At 45.5% G+C, this 20,915-nt stretch overlaps 1 protein-coding gene across 2 annotated transcripts in view; it reads right to left on the reverse strand.

Moving 5' to 3' along the window:
* The window catches only part of LOC140694018 (uncharacterized), a 229,897-nt gene extending 209,205 nt beyond the window's left edge, over positions 1-20,692 (reverse strand). For both annotated transcript variants that reach the window (XR_012069745.1, XR_012069744.1), the window contains exon 1: positions 20,417-20,692. The gene's annotated coding sequence lies outside the window, so the exon portion shown is untranslated. The remainder of the gene's footprint in view (positions 1-20,416) is intronic.
* Between the last annotated feature and the right edge of the window lie 223 nt (positions 20,693-20,915).

The following is a 20,915-nucleotide window of genomic DNA, read 5'->3' on the forward strand; positions in this document are numbered from 1 at the left end:
AGAAGATAACTTTGTAGTTAGTTTAAAATACAAAACGGTCAGCTTTTGAAAGCCTTGAACATTGCAAAATCATCCAAATATCAATGAGATCCAATTAGCCTTCTCTGTAGAATGTAATTCCCCATGATGGCAAAGCAGACCCTAAGAAGTAGTGGATCCAAGACTCGTGTTTTTCACTAGCTATGATCGTTTTAAAACACGTAAACAGATTTAGAAAGGTATGTCCCTATGACATTTATTCTTATTGAGATGGCATATGTATTCAATTGTCTATGCAGAAAATAGGACCCATGATGGTGTTTAAGAAATATTTTGTGTATTGAAATATTTATTTTTAAGTGCAGACAAGGAGGGTGCGTATTACTCCATTGTAGAGCACCTGTTGTGCACGCACATGTTCCTGGCTTCAATCCCCAGTACCTTCATGAAAATAAATAAATACAAGTGCTTACTTAAAAATAAGAATAAATTTATATAAAAAAATAAATGCAGACTAAAAACCACTGCAATCTAGGAGCCACAATTATAATAAAAAACATGTGTTTCTATCAAATATTGACTATACGCCAATCACAGAGACAACCACAAATCACACCTGACAACCATCACGTGTGATTCTCAGCAATCCTACTAAGTAGACACGGATGAGAAACCCGGCTCTGCGGATGAGGAGACGGAGCTCGGAGGAGCCGGGGACACTGACCGTCCTGCTCCCCGTGACACCGCGTCAGCCCAGGGCAAGCGCTGACAGCTGCACTGAGGGGACACCCAGCTGCATGGAACCATGGGGGATTGGGGAGTCCTAGAAAATACTCAAAAGTGTTCAATGAAAAACCAGCTCAAATATGTTACTCTGTGCCCCATCCTCTAAACACAGAACATGTCTGGGACTTTTTGATGCCTCCGTGTCCTTTCTGCCATCATCAGTTACGTGCCCTCTCAGCGCGACCAGTCATGAACTGGACCCCATACGAAGTGCACTCAGATGGAAGAGCTTTAAAAGCTGTTTTATGAAGTTTGTAAGACTCTGTCTATTTCTCACACAGGCGGTCATCCAGCACTACTCACCGGTGCGGATGTACCACCTGAAATCACACCTTTCTGCTTTTTAAAATCCCTTCATGTAATACAGACTTTTAAACAGCAAAGAAGCAGCTCAACCACAGAGAGTGGACATCTTTTCACCAAACGGACTCAAACAGCCCATCGGACTACCTGGAAGCCCTTTTCTTCTATTAAACCCACTTCCAGGTACTTCATCTGATTGGTGGACTCGGCCTCTGAATGGCCTACTCAGAGAGATCCCATCCTCACATCCGGGGGTGGGAGAGGACCCTGCTGCTGGGAGAAATCAGTGAGGAAGGTGGACATCCTCCAGCCATTTCTGCACGGGTAGAAATGCCACATGCTCAGAAATTATACCGTCAGCACCCCTCGGCTCCCATGGACTGGTTTCACATTAAGCAAACTTATGACACACTGATGCAAGAAAACCAGAAATTTAATTTATTAATGTAACAGGAGATGTGAAACTACAAACCAGATTGAAATATCAGAGTTCAACCATGAGTACAGATTCTCCTCCACGGCCCAATCTCGGGCAGGCAGTCACATGGCAAGCGTGGACAGAAGCAGAGCAGGAAGGGTTTCTAGATTAACTCAATGGACTAAATTTCTGTTATAAGAACAGATCTACTGCCTGGAAAACAATTAATGCCAATCACGGGGCACACTCCATGGACAGTGGCTGAAACACGACTGTGAGTACCTGTATAACTCCACTTTCCCTGTCCTTTCTGGTCTAACTGATGCAGAGGTACAGAGATCCAGGGATGCAGATACCTGTAAACACCCAAAGCCCATCCCTGGGAGCCTGGAAACCAGATAGCCAGGATTTAAATCCCAGCTCTGCCACTTACTAGCTCTGTTACCTTGGCCAAATTACTTACCCTCTGTGTGCCTCAATTTCCACACTGTAAACCTGGGATAACAATCAAATCTTTCTTACTCACTTGTTGTGAAAATTGGAGGATTCATTTCTGTAAAACTCTCAGAAAAGAATGTAGCACATTTTTGGTGCCCAACAAATTTCAATTTAATAAGAAAGTGATTTACAAGTCTCCCATCTAATCATCTTCTGTGTTTCATGACTATTCTGAGTCCCAAAGGAAATCCTTATTTCCCCTCTTATAAACTCTTGAGGAGCACCCTTCTGTTTCAAGCCACCACCTGTTTAATCTGAGGGGGGATTCCCTCCTCCCCACTCCTCTGGTCCATGGGAGACTGCTTCTCCCTTCACACCCCTGACCACTGGCCCACGGCTAGCCCTCCTCACACTAACAGATTGAGGTGTGAGTCCGGGGAGACAAGCAGGGCATATGAAAGCTTTCCTTCCCCTCCAGTGTTGGCCACCTTTAGGAAGCAGCCGGGATGCTCAGTTCCATGGCAAGACAGTCCTGTGCATTATGGGTCAGAATCTCTCAAGGGAATGCTCGCTGTGGACCAGAGTTACCTGGGACTGCGTAAGTCTCTAATTCTGGGACATAGTGTCATGACACTCACTCTCCCACAGCCCTGAATTTCATGGAGAACGTGGCTTCATCAGTAATAAAGGAGACATTTATCGCCTGCCTGTTCTTCTTTGTCATCTCTCAGTTGGCTGCTGGACACAACATGTGTATAAGTATTGGGTCCCCTTAAGCCCCAACATATATGAAGTAACAAAAATTCTGTGGCTTAACATTGGTTCAGGGCGACTGTGTAACTGTCCTGACTCTGCTGATGCTAAATTATGTGTATAGGAACTATGGAACCTCCTCAAATATCTTTCATCATAAAACCAGCTTTTCTTATTTTCCTGTTTCTCAGTAATTGCCAAAGACTATCAAATGATGGCTTCACACCAAACAGCAGTTAAGATTATGAGCCCTCTTGTCATACACACTGTGCTAAACACTTTACATAATTTCTAATTCTCACAATTCTACAAAGCAGAAATGAGTGTCCCCATCTCACAGACGAGGGAAAAACTCAGAAAGAACTGACTCAGGATCACGTAGCTCAGTGGCAGCGCGTGCACGCAAACCCAATTCAAAACACCACACCCCTTTGTATATGTACCAAATCTCCTACCACCCATTGACACACAGCGGTGGGGATAATACTTAGGGAACTCAGTACACTTTTCAGCTTTAAGGTGCTCCAGAGGCCGCTTCTAGCTCTTTTATAAAATCCCGGCTCACTGGTTTCTAACACTGCAAGAAAAGTCCGATGTTGCAACTGTTTGCACAGGAAGTCTGAAATGTTCACAGCGAGATGATAGAATAAAACTAAGACATAAGCAGAATAATAGTTCCAGTTAGTCAGACATAATGGACATTGTGCTACCCTGAAGCACTAAGCAAAGGAATCAAAAAAAAAAAAAAACGTTGTTTAAGACTTCCTTTACAAACAGGAAAGTTAAGACTGTAAGAAGGTGTAACAGCGCCACCTATGGCTTAAAAGGCCTTCCTGGTTGCCTGGAAAGGTGCAACACAAAAATTGCCTGTGGATCAGAAACAAGAATCAGATAACTAAAAGCTTATGTAGCACATACTGCTCTCCTAGTCCTCATGTCTTGCACTGTAGCAAAAACCAACAGACCTGTACTAGGCCTATATTCATAAAAGTCATGTCTGTATTTTTCCAACAGGAGGTAATCTAAGTATCTTGCAAAATACTTCTCAAAGAGCCAGGAAATCATAGAAGTGTATTGAAATACAAAAACATTTATTTACATATTAAAACAGCATGAGCTTTTTTCTATTAAAAAAGCTGACATGTCAAATCAATGTTTTGATATTTTAAAACCTATTAAGAGTGCAGAAAAATAAATCAAAATTTTCTTTAATCACAAAAGAGAGAAGCTTATTCCCTGAAAATGATCAATGTGGATTTTTCTAAACTTAATTCTTCTGGTCAGAGTCCTAGAATTTAAATGTCTGAGTGTATAGTTACACGGCAGCATGAACACTGAGTTGTAACAATACACATTCTGTGTAAATAATCTTCAAGGTCGTCTGCTTAAGTCAATTTAACTAGTCCCTGTCTCAATAGAATGATACAGATTTCATTAAAACTTCATACTGCACGCACACACACACACAAAACCCTGAATCCTTGTTACTTTAAGCCATATTCATATATATCCATATTGAATATGCATCAGAAACAAGCCACCCTCTTTAGTATTCACAGTTGATCCTTCTAAACTATCTGTCATTGTGACAGCACATTTTTACTAAGCAGCTCTTGGATGCTTTGTATACAAGGCGTCTACCTCTCACAGTCAGACATGGTAAACGGCATCACTCAAATTTCACAAATGAGGAAATATACTTAAGCCATGGAAACAACGTACATATTTATCATCAGGAAAGAAAAGAGTAAAGATTTTACTTTCAATATGCACTGACAAACTTTTCCTCCATACTAAGACTACATACATAAAACAAATTCAGTCATTGTAAATTATTCTGTCAATAAGCACCACTAGAGAAAAACAAGCAACATCATTAGCAATGATTGGACTTTCAAAGCCCACTCCTATTTTGCACTATAATCATTTTTAATGTTTTGTTTTTAGTGCTTACATAGCACTAATATAAAGAAAACATAAACTATTTAAGTCATTACCTGAGAATGCAACATTTGTGAAAATGTACAATTTTAATTTATGCCGCTCTGTCTCACATTCTCACTGGTGTCTCTCCTTTGAAGGCCTCATCAGGCTGAGATCACCAAAATCGGTCATTTATGGACTCACAGGAGTTCGGGAAACCACTCAACGGGAGGCTGATCAGAGGAGAAATTGAGAATGCATCCTGTGCAGCCTGGGTTCCAGCACCGAGCTAGGCACCGCCAGCTGCGTTTGATTTGGGACAAGCTGCCCACCTCTCAATCCCTCAGCTGCAAAAAGGAGACATTGATACCTACCGTCAAACACCTGCTTTGAAGTAAAACATGAGAAAAACAGTTTAGCCTTTGGTAGGTGTCCACTCACAGCAAGCTTGGTCATTATGATGATGAGGATTACTTTTAATAAGTTAAGCTAGACCAAAAATTAGAAATCACCATAAAGGAGAAGCATTTTAACTCAATAAGCATTTCCTTTTGAATGGATTGATAAAAGTTCTAATGATTTTTTTAATAAACCAAATTTTGTCCATTAATTTTAGATTTACCGGTTTATGGACAAGTCTCCAAAAAAAGAATTAGAGGCCTCTAACCTCTGAATACTAAGAAAGTAAAGTTTAAAAAAATTATGGGGGAGAGTATACCTCAGTTGAGAGAGTATGTGCTCAGCACGCATGAGGCCCTCAGTTCAGTCCCCAGTAACTCCATTTAAAAACTTTTATTTAAAAAAAAGGAGAATTAAAGGAAAAAGATGGAGGACTACAGAATTTTTTTAGAGAATCCACTCAGATTTAAGATGGGGAAAAAATATCCATTTCTCACAGGAAATCTTGAGAACTATGTAAACCGGATCTGAGTTGTCTAGTCTTTAACATTATTCATGAATTCATATTACCAAGTCTTAAAACTACCTGATAACCCACAGTGGTGATAGTGATCATAAAACCTGCCAATGCGGATCGAACTCCGGCTAGGACTGCTCTGTTCTGACATCTCTGCCCCTGAGGCCTCACCAGGCTGAGAGCACTAAATTTTGTCATTCATGAGCATCTCGTGTAAGTCTTCCATTTGTGCTTCTCAGTCTCCTCTCACCAGCCCCTCTGAGGGAAGCACTGTTATCATCTTCCCCACACGCAGATAAGGTCACTGAGGTACAGAAACTAAACCTGCTCCAGGTCACATCGGCATTAAAGGACGTCTGTATTTCTGCTGTTTTGTGATTGACAAAGGAATCTGAGATATCAATACAAGATAGACTGTTAAATAATCAAGTCTGTCAGCTCTTCACCTCAAAGAGCAGATACTATAAATTCCTGATGTAGGATGAGGCTGCCGCCACAAAATGACTCAGCTAGAAATTAATATCCAAGATGAAGCAGCGGATACACATAAATATTCATGACTGTCAACTCCTCTCACGGGTCTTGGCCCTTCACTGCCTGAATGGGGGTGAAATCCCCACCCGTGTCTGGGAGGGTAGCGCGGCTCTTCCAAGTCTCACCCAGGCTTCACAGGCTGTTTCCCCCTACAGACTGTCCTAAATGATTAAAAAGCTCACAAGATTTTTACACCAGCCAAAACTGAAAGACATTTCTGCATATGGAGCACTTTCTCAGGCTTAAACCATTTTTGCCTACACTCAGCAAGGGGGAAAAAAGAAACATGACTCTGCAAAGTCTCTTAGCCTTACCACTCACAGGAGTTGAATGGTCTCAGCACAAGATGACCCTTCACATTACAGGTTGAGAACAAAATAAAGCCGCCCCAACAACAAGCACTCCCAGAGACAGCGCTCAGCAGTCTTCTGCACACTCACGGTTGTGCAGCCCTCACCACCATCTATTTCCAGAACACTTCATCACCCCAATAGAACACCCCTGTCACTAGCAGTCACTCCACAACCCCCCTCCACCCAGCCCCTTGCAACCATCATCTGCTCTCTGCCACTGCATGAGCCAATTCTGGGCATTTCTAAGATCACTGAAATCAACAATATGTGGCCGTTTGTGTCTGGTTCCTTTCAGTTAACGTGCTGTTATCAAGGCTTTCCCATGTTGAAGTGGTATCAGCATGTCTCTTTTTTTCTGAAAATGTTAAACTTTATTAGAAGGTGGTAAATACTATCAAAAATAGTAGAGTGGGGTATAAGGGGTGGGGTTTCAAAGGGAAAAGGCCGGGTTGAGCAGTCAGGGTGGACTACCCAGAGCAGATGGCTTTTTTCATATTCCCCTTTATTTATTTTTTCTTTTTTATTCACTCTTATGTCTGAATAATATTCCACTAAATGGAGATACTACATTTTGTTCTTTCATTCAGCAGCTATATATGGACGAGGTCCAGAAGAATGAGTGTAAGTGGTGGCTAGCAGGGATGGCATTTAAGCAAAGGGCAAGATGTGCTTTCAAAAAAAAAAGGTGAACAATCAGAGGCACAAGGAAATTCAGCGCGTTTCTGAGAAAGTGCATGGTTGCTTCAGTAGGACTGCCATGCAGGGCTGTGGGGGATAGTGACAGGAGACAAAGTGAGGGAGTCACCTGAGAATATTCCCCACTGCAAGCAGCTCAGCCAATTCTCCTCCCTCATCCTGTATTTTAGAGACATTTTTGCTAGCTTTTCTCTTATTTCAAGTAACAGTACTTTAGTTACACATCTGATCATCTGCATCAGACCACATTAGCTCCAAGCCACAGAAAATCATTCACTGACCGGAGCAGCTCCAAGACATAACATTGATGGACCAGGGAGTCCTGCAGCATCCCATCCTGCAGGCACAAACCACACATGTTCCCTGGTGATGTCCGGAAAGTAAAATGCATGGAAATATCTCACTGCTGCTGCACGACATCTGCCCACAAATTGCCCCCAAATCATGCTGGCACAGCACTACTCAACCCTCGCACTACCCAAAAAAAAAAAAAAAAAGAGAGAGAGAGAGAAAAGAAAAGAAAAGAGAAGAAAAGAAAAGAAAAGGAAAGAATAAAGCTAAGAAAGCAAATTTAGGCTCTTCCATTGAAAACCAGCAACCATCACTGCCAGTATCTGAGCTGGAATGATCCTGACTTCAAAAACCACTGTGCAGTTACTATTCAAATGTGACAGACATATATGTATTTCACTTAGATGATATTACAATAGGATTTTTCTTTTCAAAATTTCCAGTTGCAACAATAGCACAAGAAAGTTTATGTTTCATTTTTTTAAAAAAATCAATTATTTTCCACTTTGTTAATTTTGAATCTATTATTATTTTATAAAGGGAGCTATGCTGCAGATTATAAACCAAATATCTGGCTTCTGCAAACAAGACCTATATGACTTCACTATTTCAGAGCAAGCTTTAATGATGCTTTCAAATTGGGGGCGCTCACTAACAGCTCTTTAAATACTGTCAAAGATGTGCTATTATGTAATGCAAAGGGTCTACCTACACATCAACTCAGAAACCAAAGAAACTACACGAAAGCCTTAGTTTATCATTTTAAAATATTCCTATTATTTTGAATATTAAATTTCTTAAAAGATAAGATATTTTTTGAGAAAGACATCAGTTGTATTAAAATTCCTCTCACCAAGAAAGCAATCTTTATCAAGAATTACTACCCCTATGAAAATCCAAAAGACAGGACGTTTCTAGCTAAGTTAACTTACAGATCTCAACACAAGCCTAAATCCTATCTGCTCTCACTTGAACGAGCCCAGCAAAGTCCTGGGCTACTCTGGAACTTAGCTCTTCTGTTCCATATGTTGGCAGAGCTAAGATCATCACACAAGGCAGGGAAGGAGAGAAGAGGTAAGTCCACCTGGCGGCCTCCATCTGTTTACTTCCAGCCACAATGTGTCGCTAGAGCGACCCCGCTAACAAGCCCTCCACACAAGGAAACCCGGCATCCACTCTGCCCCTGCGGTCCCCAAGCAGTCCCGACGCCCCTCTCCCACTGGTGGCCTCCGAGCCTGTGAATGGTCTTCTAATGACCCTCCCAGTTGGTGACACCCTCCCCCTCTTCCCCGCTACACACACACACACACACACACACACAGCCAAGGCAGCCTTCCCAAAGCACAAATTTGATTACATCTCCCCCACTTCAAACCCATCAGAGGCTCCCTGGTAGAGTTCTAGCCCCACCCCCGACCCTGCTTGTCCATCCTCACCTCAGTACCAGGTCCCCAGTGACCTCAGGGGCCCCGTGACCTGCTGCTACTTCCCACTAGCCTCCAGGCTCATTTTAACTGTTTGTCAAGGAAGTCTTCCTTCCCTCCAACCTCCGCACTTTGGATTAGGTGCCCTGCTGTGTTAATAAAACATTTTAATCTAAGTCAACTTCTGACACTGCTAAGCTCTCAAGAAGCAAGTACATTTTGCTTACTACTGTGGGTCCACCCCCTCTCCCCTAGACACTCAGAATTGCGTGTGTTGTGAATAAAAGAATGAAGGGGTGGGACTCAAAAGGACAGGCAGAGCTGCTCTCCTAAGGGTCACTTCCTGCTGACACCCTTCACTGCCTCTTCTGTGTCAGTTCTAGTAAAAACCAAGCTCCTCCAAAGCCCTCCACCCCTAGGCCCTCTCCAGTGTCCTTCAAAGCAGGGTCACCCACCACCCTGGACCACACAGGGCAGTCTCCCCGAGTCCCCACCCCACAAGCCTCCAGGCCTCTACCCGGGCTGCTCCTGCCACCTGAGTCACCCTCTTGATTCCTTCCCCTGGCTGACTCTTACTCTGTTCCCAGAACTGAATGTAGAGCCAATTTCTTCCAGGAAGTCCTCCCTGATGATGTCCTTTAGCTCTTGGCTGGGCTCCGTCTACAGCAGCACTGCTTGGCGACCAACTGGTATTTGTCCACCTGCTCCTATGAGACCATGACCTCTTGGAGGCCACGTGGGAAAAAGGAGTGAGTTGACAAGAGGGGTGGGAAGAGCAAACAGGAAAGTCGCAGCTCAAGTCCCAAATTCAAGGATTCTGTCTCAGATAAAAAGAATAAACTGTTTCATACGTGTGTCATTTGGCTATGATTTTTGTGGCTCATGGAAAACAAGAGCTTGGTGTTCAAGCCTGAAATCCAAGTTACATGCAAAGAAATGTATATATTCATATCCAAAGGAAACCAGAGCTGCTCAACAACACTTTGCAGTTAAAATCCAAAGGAACTTTGATAAAGGCAATCTCCCTCTCTCTCTTTATTTTTATTTATTTATTTTTTTTGGTATCATATAGTTTTAGAAGTATTTGTATAACTAAGTGATGGCTACAGCCTATGATTCTGCACTGGAGTGTTTGGGGCTAAGGAAGCCCAGATTACATGCACTGTGTAAATGCAATCACACCAACACAATGACAGGCGCCCTAGTGGCTGAGCTGAAGTTCCAAAGCAGAGAACCTTATGTTGGAAGACAGCTCTCAGTAGAAAGTAAGAAATGCAATGTTCTGTACTCAATTTCATTAGCTTTATGAGCCATTAACAGATAGTATGTCTTGTCTAATGAAACCCCAAAATATATTGTCATCTTCGATTTTCTCCATCTGACTGTTTTATGCTAAATTTGGATATCAAACCCTCACTCCATACGGAAAGCTCAGGCCTTAGCTGCAGCACAGTTACATCCCGTGGAAGAAAGCCGATCAAGGAAGAACAGGAGAGTTTCCCTTCAGAAGCTGCTAAGTGTGGTTTTGCACCTGTATGTCATTTACAACCACGCCATCGTCAAAGGAGTAAGACCTTACATCTGTGGGGCAAAAAGCATTGCGGTGGTTCCGAACCATGAAAGAACACTGAGCTTTGTGCAACAGTCCTGAGGCACTTAAAGCGTACTTTCTCTGAAAGGCTCCGAAACTGACTCACTTCACCATTTCAGGTACAACCGGAATTAGTAGAGAGAACATGCCCTTGAAGTCTGACAAGGCCCTGCTGGAATCCTGCTACAGCATTTACTAGCTGCTAAATGAACCAATTCCTTAAACCTCTGAGGAGGCTTCCCAATCTTCAAAACGGGGCTGCCACCGCCCACTTGGGAGGCATGGATGTGAATGCAACACGCAAGTAGGGCGGCCGACTGGTACGTGACACGGGACCTGGTTAGTTTCCCTCCGCTGCCCTTCTCCCCCTTTAAACTTGCACTGTTCCCCCTGGTAAGGGTGAAGCCCCAGGAACAGACTGCCCGATTCTTCTGTATATCCCCGGATACATACCTTACCCTTAGGAGGTCAGAAAAACAACTGCCTCCTCCCCAGTCACTACCAATATTCTTAAGAGTCTGGGTTTTTTTTAACTCTATGTTTCAGGGAGACTATTCAAGAATTGTTCAACCACCGTTCTCCAGGTTGGCTCCTCTCCCAACGCCCATCCCTTCTTACCTCAAATCTTCTGTCTGATTGCCTTTTGTTCGTGGGAAAGAGAGTCCGCTAGGGTGCGGACTCCCTAGGCCTCCCTCCCTTCATCACAGGAGAGTGTGACTACATTCTCCCAACTCCCCACTCCGACTCCAGCTTCTGAGGAGTTTCCCCTTCTGGACCCTGCAGCCTCTGGATCGTCCCAAGACGCGCACACGTGGCCAAAACCCTCTCTTCAGATTTCTTCCTGTGTGGCCCTGCCCACCCCCCAGAACCTTAAGGATAAATGCCATTGCTCTGAAAATCACAAACGCCGCTGACTGACACACCAAAGCTGCATGGTCCGGGCTTTCCTCCAAACCAGGCACAGCCCTGCCCCCCCTCAGACACAGTCTGCACCTCTTGAGATGAGCTGATCCACTTGCACGGCTGTGAACACCAGCTAAGAATGACGAATCCCAATGTGTATCTCTAGTCCGGCTCCTTCACCTGAGCCCCAGGCTCATAGACACGAGTGCCTCTTGGAAGTCCTAACTTGGATGACAAATGGCATCTTAAAAATGCCATATGTCAAAAAAAAAAGGCCTTATGTCCACCATTTACTCTAGACTTCGATTCCTGGCAGGTACCTCCCAGGCTCCCCATTTTAGTAAAAGCCCCAGCACCCACCTAGGTGTTTGAGGTCACATTCAATTTCCACTGTTCCCTCCACCTGGCCCTGCCCTGGAATCAGTCTTGTTATTTCTGTCACTAAGCCAGTCTCAAGTCTGGTTCTGCAGGGAGCACGATGGAAACCCACAAGCTCACAGCAAGGTGCACTGAGTCACAGTCCTCCGAAGGGAGTTCCCTGGAGGGGGAGGCATCTCCTGCTGCCAGTCACCTCAGAAGGCACTGGATTCTCACAAAGAAGGACCAGAAGAAGGGACTCAAGGATCTCCCGTGATCTGAGGTTTGAAGGGCCCGAGGTCTGGGGGAGCTCCTAGTTAGCTGACACTCCTGTCAGTGAGCAGATGAGGATGGTAGGAACCCAGGCAAGTCTGTTCTCGCTCCGACCCCTTTTCTCTCGGGAGTCACGGGAAAGGCCAGTTTCCAGGGCACAGACCGGCCATCACAGATCCCAGCCTGCATTTGCCAACCCAGACAGCCTAGACTCCTACTTGCGACTCTTACTTCTGTTCTGTTCCCCCCCAGAATGTGATGGACTCTTTCAGAAAGTCTGGACTGTCTCAAGCGAGACCAAGTCAGTGAAGGATGAAGTGTCCACATTTGGACCAGAGCATGAAAGGAGAAACAAGGCCTCATGTCCAGCATGACGGTGGTGGCCAAGCCCTTTCCCTGGGTGAGATGAACCAGGGTCGGGGTGAGAATGCAAGGTCCCTTCATGGCTGACAGGGGTGTTGGAGACTCACTACCGCAAAATAACGACACGGCCGTCAGTGGTGGACATCAGCTGCAACAGACACAGAGTCAGCTATTTACTGCCAAAAAGGGGTAAAAGTAAAGGCCGGTGCAGGGAGGCCTGCACGGCTGCTGAGGCAAACCACAGACCCGGCTCTGAATGCCCACTGGCTGAAGCAGAGAGGAAGCTACGGTCCCCTTTAGCGGTCCCTGTGTCCACCAGATCCAAGGGAACCAGTTACTTAGGACAAGGCAATGTTTTCCTGATACTTAGAAAAACCAGCCTCATAAAGGGAACAAAAGAGTGGCATGGTTTTAGGCCCGCTCCTGCCCCTCTATGAATGCAAAGTAAAGTAAATGGCACTGGGAAGGTGAATGCAAAAAAAAAAACCAAAAAACAAAAAACCGGTGACTGCTTCCTCCAACAGCGTCCCCTGCAGCTGTCACCTCCGTGGCGGCCACTTCCTCACCAGTGACCGCCGGCCAGGAAGCGCCGTCACGCACGTCACACAGCGACAGCCAGGAACCGTGTGCCGAGCACGTTTGTGTAAAAGCCAGAATCAAGCAAGGTGCTGCAGATTTTGACTTTCCAAGTTTAAATACTCCATGAAAAAAATCCCTCAGCAGCCGCCTAAATCAATTCGCATCTCACTTCTTCAAAACAAATAAACAAAATTAGTAAGAGAGCATTTGTTACCAAATATAAGGACGAACTAACAGGTTCCTCAAAGCAAGGACTTTAACAGATATCAAACTCCAGTGGGTGATGTGCTAACATAGCAAAAATTCCAAAAAAGTAGAAAATAAGATGACTAGGATAATATACGAATCATGGCAACTGTTAAGTTTTTGCTTTTTATAGCGATGGAGACGGCACAGAGGGCGATCTGGCTATTCCAATGCAGGGTGTGCATAGCCCACATTTTCAGACCCAACAACATGCTCACGGGGTGGTATAAGGGAAAAAGGAAAATAGAAAAAGGAATAGAGGAACAGCCAAAATTAGAAACACACGAGAACAAAAATGACTTTGACAGCATTTACAAGAAATTACGTCAGTGTGATGAGGACAGGGACGCGGGGACGGTGAGACCCACCCTCACCTCCTGATCCAGGGAAGGCAGGGGCCTGAGGGGAGCGATGCTGCCGGGGGACCCCAACGTGGTCAGCGCCCCAAACCAAAACTTCACCTAGATGCGTGTAGACAGCTTTTGAGCTACAAAATGTGGTCGCATTTCAAGCTGGGCAACTTTACTCACTCTCACCATGAGGAACAGGGGAGAATTAGGTTCTGCTCCTGAACCAAAGCATTGTTTAAAAAATTAATGACTGTGTAATAATAAAAGCAACAATGGAGTAAAAGTCACTGGAGGAGAACGTGCTTGACCCGAGCTCACTGGCCACGTTATCTCACTGACGTTCAGATGCTGGCTGAGCCCTTATGGTACCAGAACAGACAGACCCACCAGGAGGGAGGTTTAATGCGCTGCTGTATTTTGATGCCGGCAGCCATGCCTGGTACACGAGGTTCTGGGTAAACAATGGTGACAGTGTCAACCACTATGGGCTAAGCACACATCCAGCTACTCCGCCAAATCCCAAGGGCAGACTTCAAAAGGCAAAAACAAGCTGGCATTCTCTGTTGGCTCTGCAGAATCAGAGCCAAGCAGTTGCTGAGCAAAAATGTCACCAGTGCCTCCTATGACAAAATAGGAGGCACTGGCGTGGGGCTGGGGCAGGGCTCCAGGCTTCCACTGATCACCCACCAGTCTGTTCCGGGGGGTGAAGGAGGTCCCTGCTTTCATTGCACCGATGCACCTACCTTGAATGACGCCTTAGGACTCAACAGGAGGTGACAGGTGAGGTGAACGGAGCCAGCCTTGGTGTAGCACGGTTCTGGCAGCTATGCCCTCAGCAGTGCCCAGTTTCCTAAACCTGACACCTCATCTCCAAGGAGCAGAAGTGTAGTGTGGGCATGTAGATCACAGGGCCCTGTGAGGACAAGTACAGATCATGGCCACGACATGCCTCTCCCCTTCCTTAAGCCATAGAGGAATGTCCGGGGAGGAAGTGAAAATTATTCCAGAGCCCGCCAGGCACCACACGCAGGTGGGACACGGATCCCCTGTGTCTGTCATTCACAGGACTGGTGTGGATTTTCTTTTTATCAATTCTCTGGCATCTTCTCCTCCATCTTACCAACAACAAGAAAGTAGAATCTGACCTTAGAATCACAGAGAATCACAGAGCCCCTCCTGCACAGCGGGCCCGGCAGCACGTGCCATGTCCTCCGACCGTCACCTGTGGGACCGCCATGAGCGCTCTCCAGACTCAAGGCCCGAGGCCGTAGGCCGGGGGGTCACAGCTCACCTCACTCTCCCCAGTAAAGGGGGACCACCTCTCGGCAAAGACGTCTCACCCTCTTCTGCCCGAGGGACAGCTTGAAAGATACACAGGGAAACATAGTAGAGGGTGAGGGGTTAGGCAGCCCAGAAGAGATCGTCTGCACTTCCAAGGCAGAGTGGGGCCTTTGACCTAATCACAGGGACAAAGTGAGGACGAATGTTTCCCTGCTGTGTCCCATACACCGTGACACGCCTTTCCCTGCGTAAGGAGCTAATTCGGAAGCCCCTGGCAGTGTTTCTGATGTCCTAACTTGGCATGGTGGCTGTCAGGCAGGGGAGAGGGCCTGAGCCGTGCTGGTGCTGGGCCTGGGAGGCAGGAGACATCGGCTCCACCCTGAGCTCAACCAGCACCTCGTTCTGCGTCTCGGGATTCAGAGTCTCATTTATAAGCAAAGGGATGAAACTGTCCCAGGACAGGCTGTCCAACAGGAATGAAATGAGAGTCATGTAAATAACGTTTCCCAGTTGCCACGTTTAAAATGTAACAAAAAAAAACCCAAGTAACTGATTTTAAGAACAGACCTTACTTATTCTACTGTATGTAAAATACTATCATTTTGACGTGTAATCAATATAGAAAGTAACAAGATAGTTTATATTCTTTTTACTAGACAATTTTCAGCGTCTGATGTGCATTTGACCTACAGCACATCTCAGCTCAGACCGGCCTCCTCCCCAGCACTACTAACATCAGTAGCTGTGGCTACTCTATTGGACAGCAACTCCAGGGGTCCCCCCAAGTGTCCTGGCTGAAAAGGGGGAGTAAGTGTCCACACTAACCCTAAAAGGATCTCTCTGAAACAAAGGCGGATTTAGTTTTAAACGTCTGAAAACCGGCGGGCTACACCTCCTTCCCGCCTTGGCTACAAGAAAGCCCTCCTCCTTGATGATCCCATTCTGGATGTAGGGAAGCAATCTGTCACACAGCCAGGGTGGCCCGGCCTTCAGGTTGACTTGCCTGCTGTCTGTGTCCAGTCCCACGAAGTCCTCCTTCTCAAATAGGATGTAGAGGAGGGGGGTCTTCTCCCCAGAATTTTCGGGGTCCCCATCCAGCCACTTGGACTTGGGCAAGATGAAGAGTGACTCAGTGAAGTCGTCGATCCTCTTCTCCACCACCCTGCAGTCCTCGTAGATTGAAGGCCACGTCGGTGTGCGGCTGCTCGGCCACCTCCCCATACAGCACAAAGACAAAGAGCTGAGAGTCGTAGAGCGTGGTGTCATACAGCTCCTCTGTGCATGGAGCTTCTAGAAGGTCTTGGCCAAGAGGCAGTCAGTAATGGTGACAAGGCCCATGACATTGCGTTGGGTCTGGAAGTCACTCCATCCATTCTCGGGCGCATAGAGATACCTATAGTAGATACAGAGTGCCCACTGGGAGCCGCACGGTCTGATCTGGCTCACCAAGGAGATTCCATTATAGATGCAAAAGAAATTCTCTAAGATGATCCCTACGGGTTGGACCACAATCGGGAGAGTCTGGTGGTCCTCAGCGCACTGCACGTAGTCAGGGGCGTTCATGTTGCAGGCCCTGCCGAGAAGGGAGGGTAAATCGATGTACATACTGTGCTGTGGGCTGCGGGCCTCACTGGGATGCGGCGACCTTGTGTGCACCAGCCAGAAGGCAAGGGAAGTCCAAGCAAATCGGGGATAATTTTGTCCTCAGCGTCTGCACATGGCTACTGAAGCTCAGATCACATTACCCAGCTTTTGGTCTAGGCTTCCATCCCCTGCAGAAAAGGATCATTTCTTGTTTTCTGTTTCCAAGCACCTAGGCAGGCCCTGATGCAAAGTCGGTGCTCAAAACTGCTGAATAAATGAATGAATAAAGGAACTGCTTCCCCACCCCTCAGCAGGATATAATGCAAAGAACCATAGTAGGATCAAAATATCTGGATTTCAACGCCAATTTATTTGAACTCCTAAGGTGCAGAATAATGGGTAAGAAAACTTGCTTTGGGGAGGAGGGTACAGTTCAGTGGTAGAGCACGTGCTTAGCATGTTCAAGGACCTAGGCTCAATCCTCAGTACCTCATTTTAGAAAAATGAAACAAATAAATAAACTTAATTAACCCCCTCAAAAAATATTTTCTCCATTCAAAATTCAAAAAAAACCACCTTGCAATTGACACAACATTGTAAACTTGACTATACTTCAATTAAAAAAAAACTACTTGCCTTACAAGAATATATCTGGATTATGGAAGTTTGCAAATGTAAAATGCCTAGGGTACCACCTGCATAAGAAGAAGGAACTGTACAAATGTACTATCCCTCATTTATGAGCTATTTTTCCTTTGGGGAGATTATAACCTCTCAGAGATATTTTTCTCATATTAAAAAAAAAAAAAAAGAAAACATTACCTGATTCTCCATACTGCTGAAGAATCAGATAACCCTATGAAAGCATCTGACCCACAGAGTTTATTCAATAAATGTTTGTTGAATGAATGAATAAACAAGCAAAGTGAATGCTGCTCCCTGCCACAGACAATCATAATGGTACTGCTTGGAAATGCCAAGCCCACGTTCCACCCAAATCTTCACTAACCACGTGGATGACCTGGGCAGACCTGTGTGCTTCTCTCAACACCAGTTTATTCATAAATAGAAATGAGGGCAATAACACAAACCTAAAAGGGTTAGTGAGTCACGAATGAATAGTACCCCAACTTTGCAAGATGGAACCATTAAAGAAAATTGGGCAAAGAGTCCATAGGCCCTCTCCATATTATCTCTTACAACTACATGGGAATCTACATTACATCTAAAAATAAAAAGTCTATTATTTTAAAGAGGCTATTGAGTTTAAATCAGCTCACCGTCTCAAATAAGGAACACACAGTACAAATAAGACAATGCGCAGCCCATGAGATGCACTCAGTAAATATTCCCACTGAACCCACTGGTCCCTCCAAATTCAGAGCATGAGGATGTGTCCTCGTGGCCAGAGGCCACTGCACCTGAAGCTAAAAAAGCTAATGGTCCCCACTTTCAAAAGCCCCTGCCACCAACCTAGGTCTAATTTTGTATTTGTAATTTTTTTCTTTTTATAAAATAGAAATCCCCAATTGCATAGCCTTCAGGTCACCAAAACCTGACCACAGAGATCATGATGGCAACCCTCCTTGGTGAAACAATAAAATGAAGAGCCATTTCCACAAGACCTCTGGGTAAATCTACTAGGGAACTTCATCCTGGACTGAGAGGAAGTGGACTGGGGAGGAGGGGGCAATCTGAGGCACACAGACCCATGGGCCACCTGTCCCACGATGGACATTACACTCAACCCTCACCCTCCAGGAACTTCAAAATACACACAGACAGAGTGATGTGGACAATATATATGTATTTTTAAAGAAATTCCGACTCTCTAGCAGGTCTTGTATCTACCGAGACACAAATGGCTTATGTGTATAATGTTTCACAAAAGCCTTAAAACATTACCACCCCAACTTGACACATTAAGAAACTAGGGATAGAGGTTTATCACATTGTGCAAGATTAGAGAGATGCCACATCAGACACTGTATTTAAACCCAAGCCTTTGCTCCAGTGCTCACACAAGAAAGTGTGACATACTGCCCCTTTCCTGCCCTCTCCCTGCAATAAATCTCTGAAGAGTCTTTTCTGTGCCACGTGGAATCACAATCACATCAATTTACCACAAAGAGCTATGTGACTCCTTGGAGGACGTGTCAAAATCTAAAGGGTTGTGATGGGAGGAGAGATTTGAATTTTCTGTTTCTCAAAGGAAACATGGCTTTAAAAGAAACTGAAAAGCACTTATCTAGTCTAAGCCCTCATTGTGCAGAGAAGGAAATGGAGGCTCAGAAGAGATGAGGAAAGGGACTTATTAACAAATATTGCCTCAGTGCAGCACCAAGCCAGCCCTGGGCCCTTCTGGGGGAGTACCTGGAAGGCCCAGGAAAATGATTGTTAGAAAAAGGAAAGAGAAGAAGCATACAAGGCCCTGTCTCTACACCACCATACCATGAAGTTCCACCAAATTATCCAGTATTGGGTGCAGCCAAAATTTAGGTGGGCTAAAGAGGTTATAGAAACCTGAAAGTCTCAACCATAGTGGAAATTCCAACATTTACTGTTTTTTTCCAAGTTCAAGCATCAGTTCAGTGGGCGCTCCATACGAGGGACTACACGAGGCCTGGAGTTCTCCCAAATACAGATCTCTATTATCACGTGTGCAAACCACACACAGGCCCACCAGAAGAAAAACGCCCACACATAAGATGGAACTACTGAAACAGAAAAGAGCCAACCAGCATATATTGCTAGCAAAAACGGTGCTGCTAGAAATAGACTCATGGACATAGAAAGCCAACTGTTGTTAGCAGGCAGGAAAGGGAGGATTAACAGATACACATTAATAAATATAAAATAAATGACAAGGACCTACTACATAGCACAGGGTACTATTTTCAATTTCTTGTAATGAGTTGTACTAAAAACAATCTGAAAAACATTTATATACATATGCATAAGCTTATAACTGAATCTCTGCTGTACATCTGAAGCTAACATGGTAAATTTACAACACTTCAATAAAAAATAATTTTATGTAATAAGTAAAAATAAAAGCAACGCCATAAAAAAAAGTAAAAGAACACGGTAATCCCCTTAGCTGTAGGTGGTGGAGAACTCTGCAAGCACCAAGTCCACTCGAACACTCCAGCACTGGCGGTCACTCATTCTAACCATCAGAGAATCACTTGGCTTCTACGAGGTTACTTTTCTCTTCAGTGAAAGGCTACAGTTGCATCTAATGATGTATTGAATCTCATCATTCACAAACCCAAGAATTAATGAGGATTTCCCATAGGCCTGGCTCTGGACAGATGAAAAGATAGGGTCCCAGATATATTCATGTGTAGAAGAAGTTTATGCCATAAAGACATTAATTCTTCCTGCTTTGATAGACAGATTCATTGCAATTCTGATTAGAATTCCTCCCAGATATTTCATGGAATGTAACAAGTTAATTTATGGTCAGGAACAGCCAAGAAACTTCTTTAGAACCACCACTGGGAAGGGGTGGATAGGTCATGCATTTCAACTGGTCTTTCTGATGTGATGAAAACGTTCTGGAATAATAATGGTTGCACAAATGTGAATATGCTAAAAGCTGCTGAATTGTAACATTCCAGTGGGTGGACTTCATGGTGTGTGAACAATATCACAATAAAGCTGTTATATGAAAAAATCCTTCTTGCCAATTATTTTTCCCTCTATACTACTAGTCTGTCCCACAATTTAAGTAAAACAAACAAACAAAAAAAACGAAACAAACCAGATTTTGCCAGGAGCTCTTTAGGAGTGCAATGTCCCTGGGTCTCCAACGCCTCAGGTTGTGCTGTTCCTGTTAACACACAATAGCTGGGCTGGACTAGTTAGGGACTATAAGTATCTTTTTAAGATCGACGGTCTCACGTTTCACCCTGGGAGAGTGAATGATGGAGGATGAGACAGCCTCATGCCTTCAGCTCATTTTTAACTGAACCAAGCCCTGCTTTCACCACTGTAATCCCTCTCAGTATAAAAACATGTGACATCAACAAGCACCGCCATCATAACACCTGAAAGTGTTCAAGGTACTTACCTGGGGCAGAAATCCTGATCAAGGAGACAGAAGCTCCCTCAGCACTGCCGCTCCCTTTTCCCGACTCCACCAGGAGAAGCTGGGAGTTACAGCCGCGGGCTCTCAGCCTGGGGAGCAGCGCCCACGCCGCTAATCTGGACCTCAGGGATCGGGAAAGGGAGAGGAAGGCAGCCCCGGGGTCGCGGGGCAGGGAGAGCGGGGTGGGGGACGCGGGCTGCAGCCCCGCTCGGAGGCCAGCCCCAGCCCCAGCCCAAGCCGCCCGCCCCGTCCGGGTGTGCAGACCCCGCCCGCCCGGGACACAGCCCGCCCAGTGGTGGGGACGGGTCGGCGGCCAAGGAGAGGAAGCCCGGGAGGGGAGGACTCGCGGGCGGGAGAGGGGAAGCGGACGCCAGCCGCGGACTGAGGGGAGCCCGGCTGGGCCAAGAGGCGGCAGGGGCACACCTGGCCCTGGACAGCTGTGGCCGGGGCGCCGGGGCAGGTGGCGCGGGCAGAGGGGTCT

This window comes from Vicugna pacos, unplaced genomic scaffold (genome assembly GCF_048564905.1).
Source record: "Vicugna pacos unplaced genomic scaffold, VicPac4 scaffold_20, whole genome shotgun sequence".
Lineage (NCBI taxonomy): Eukaryota > Metazoa > Chordata > Mammalia > Artiodactyla > Camelidae > Vicugna > Vicugna pacos.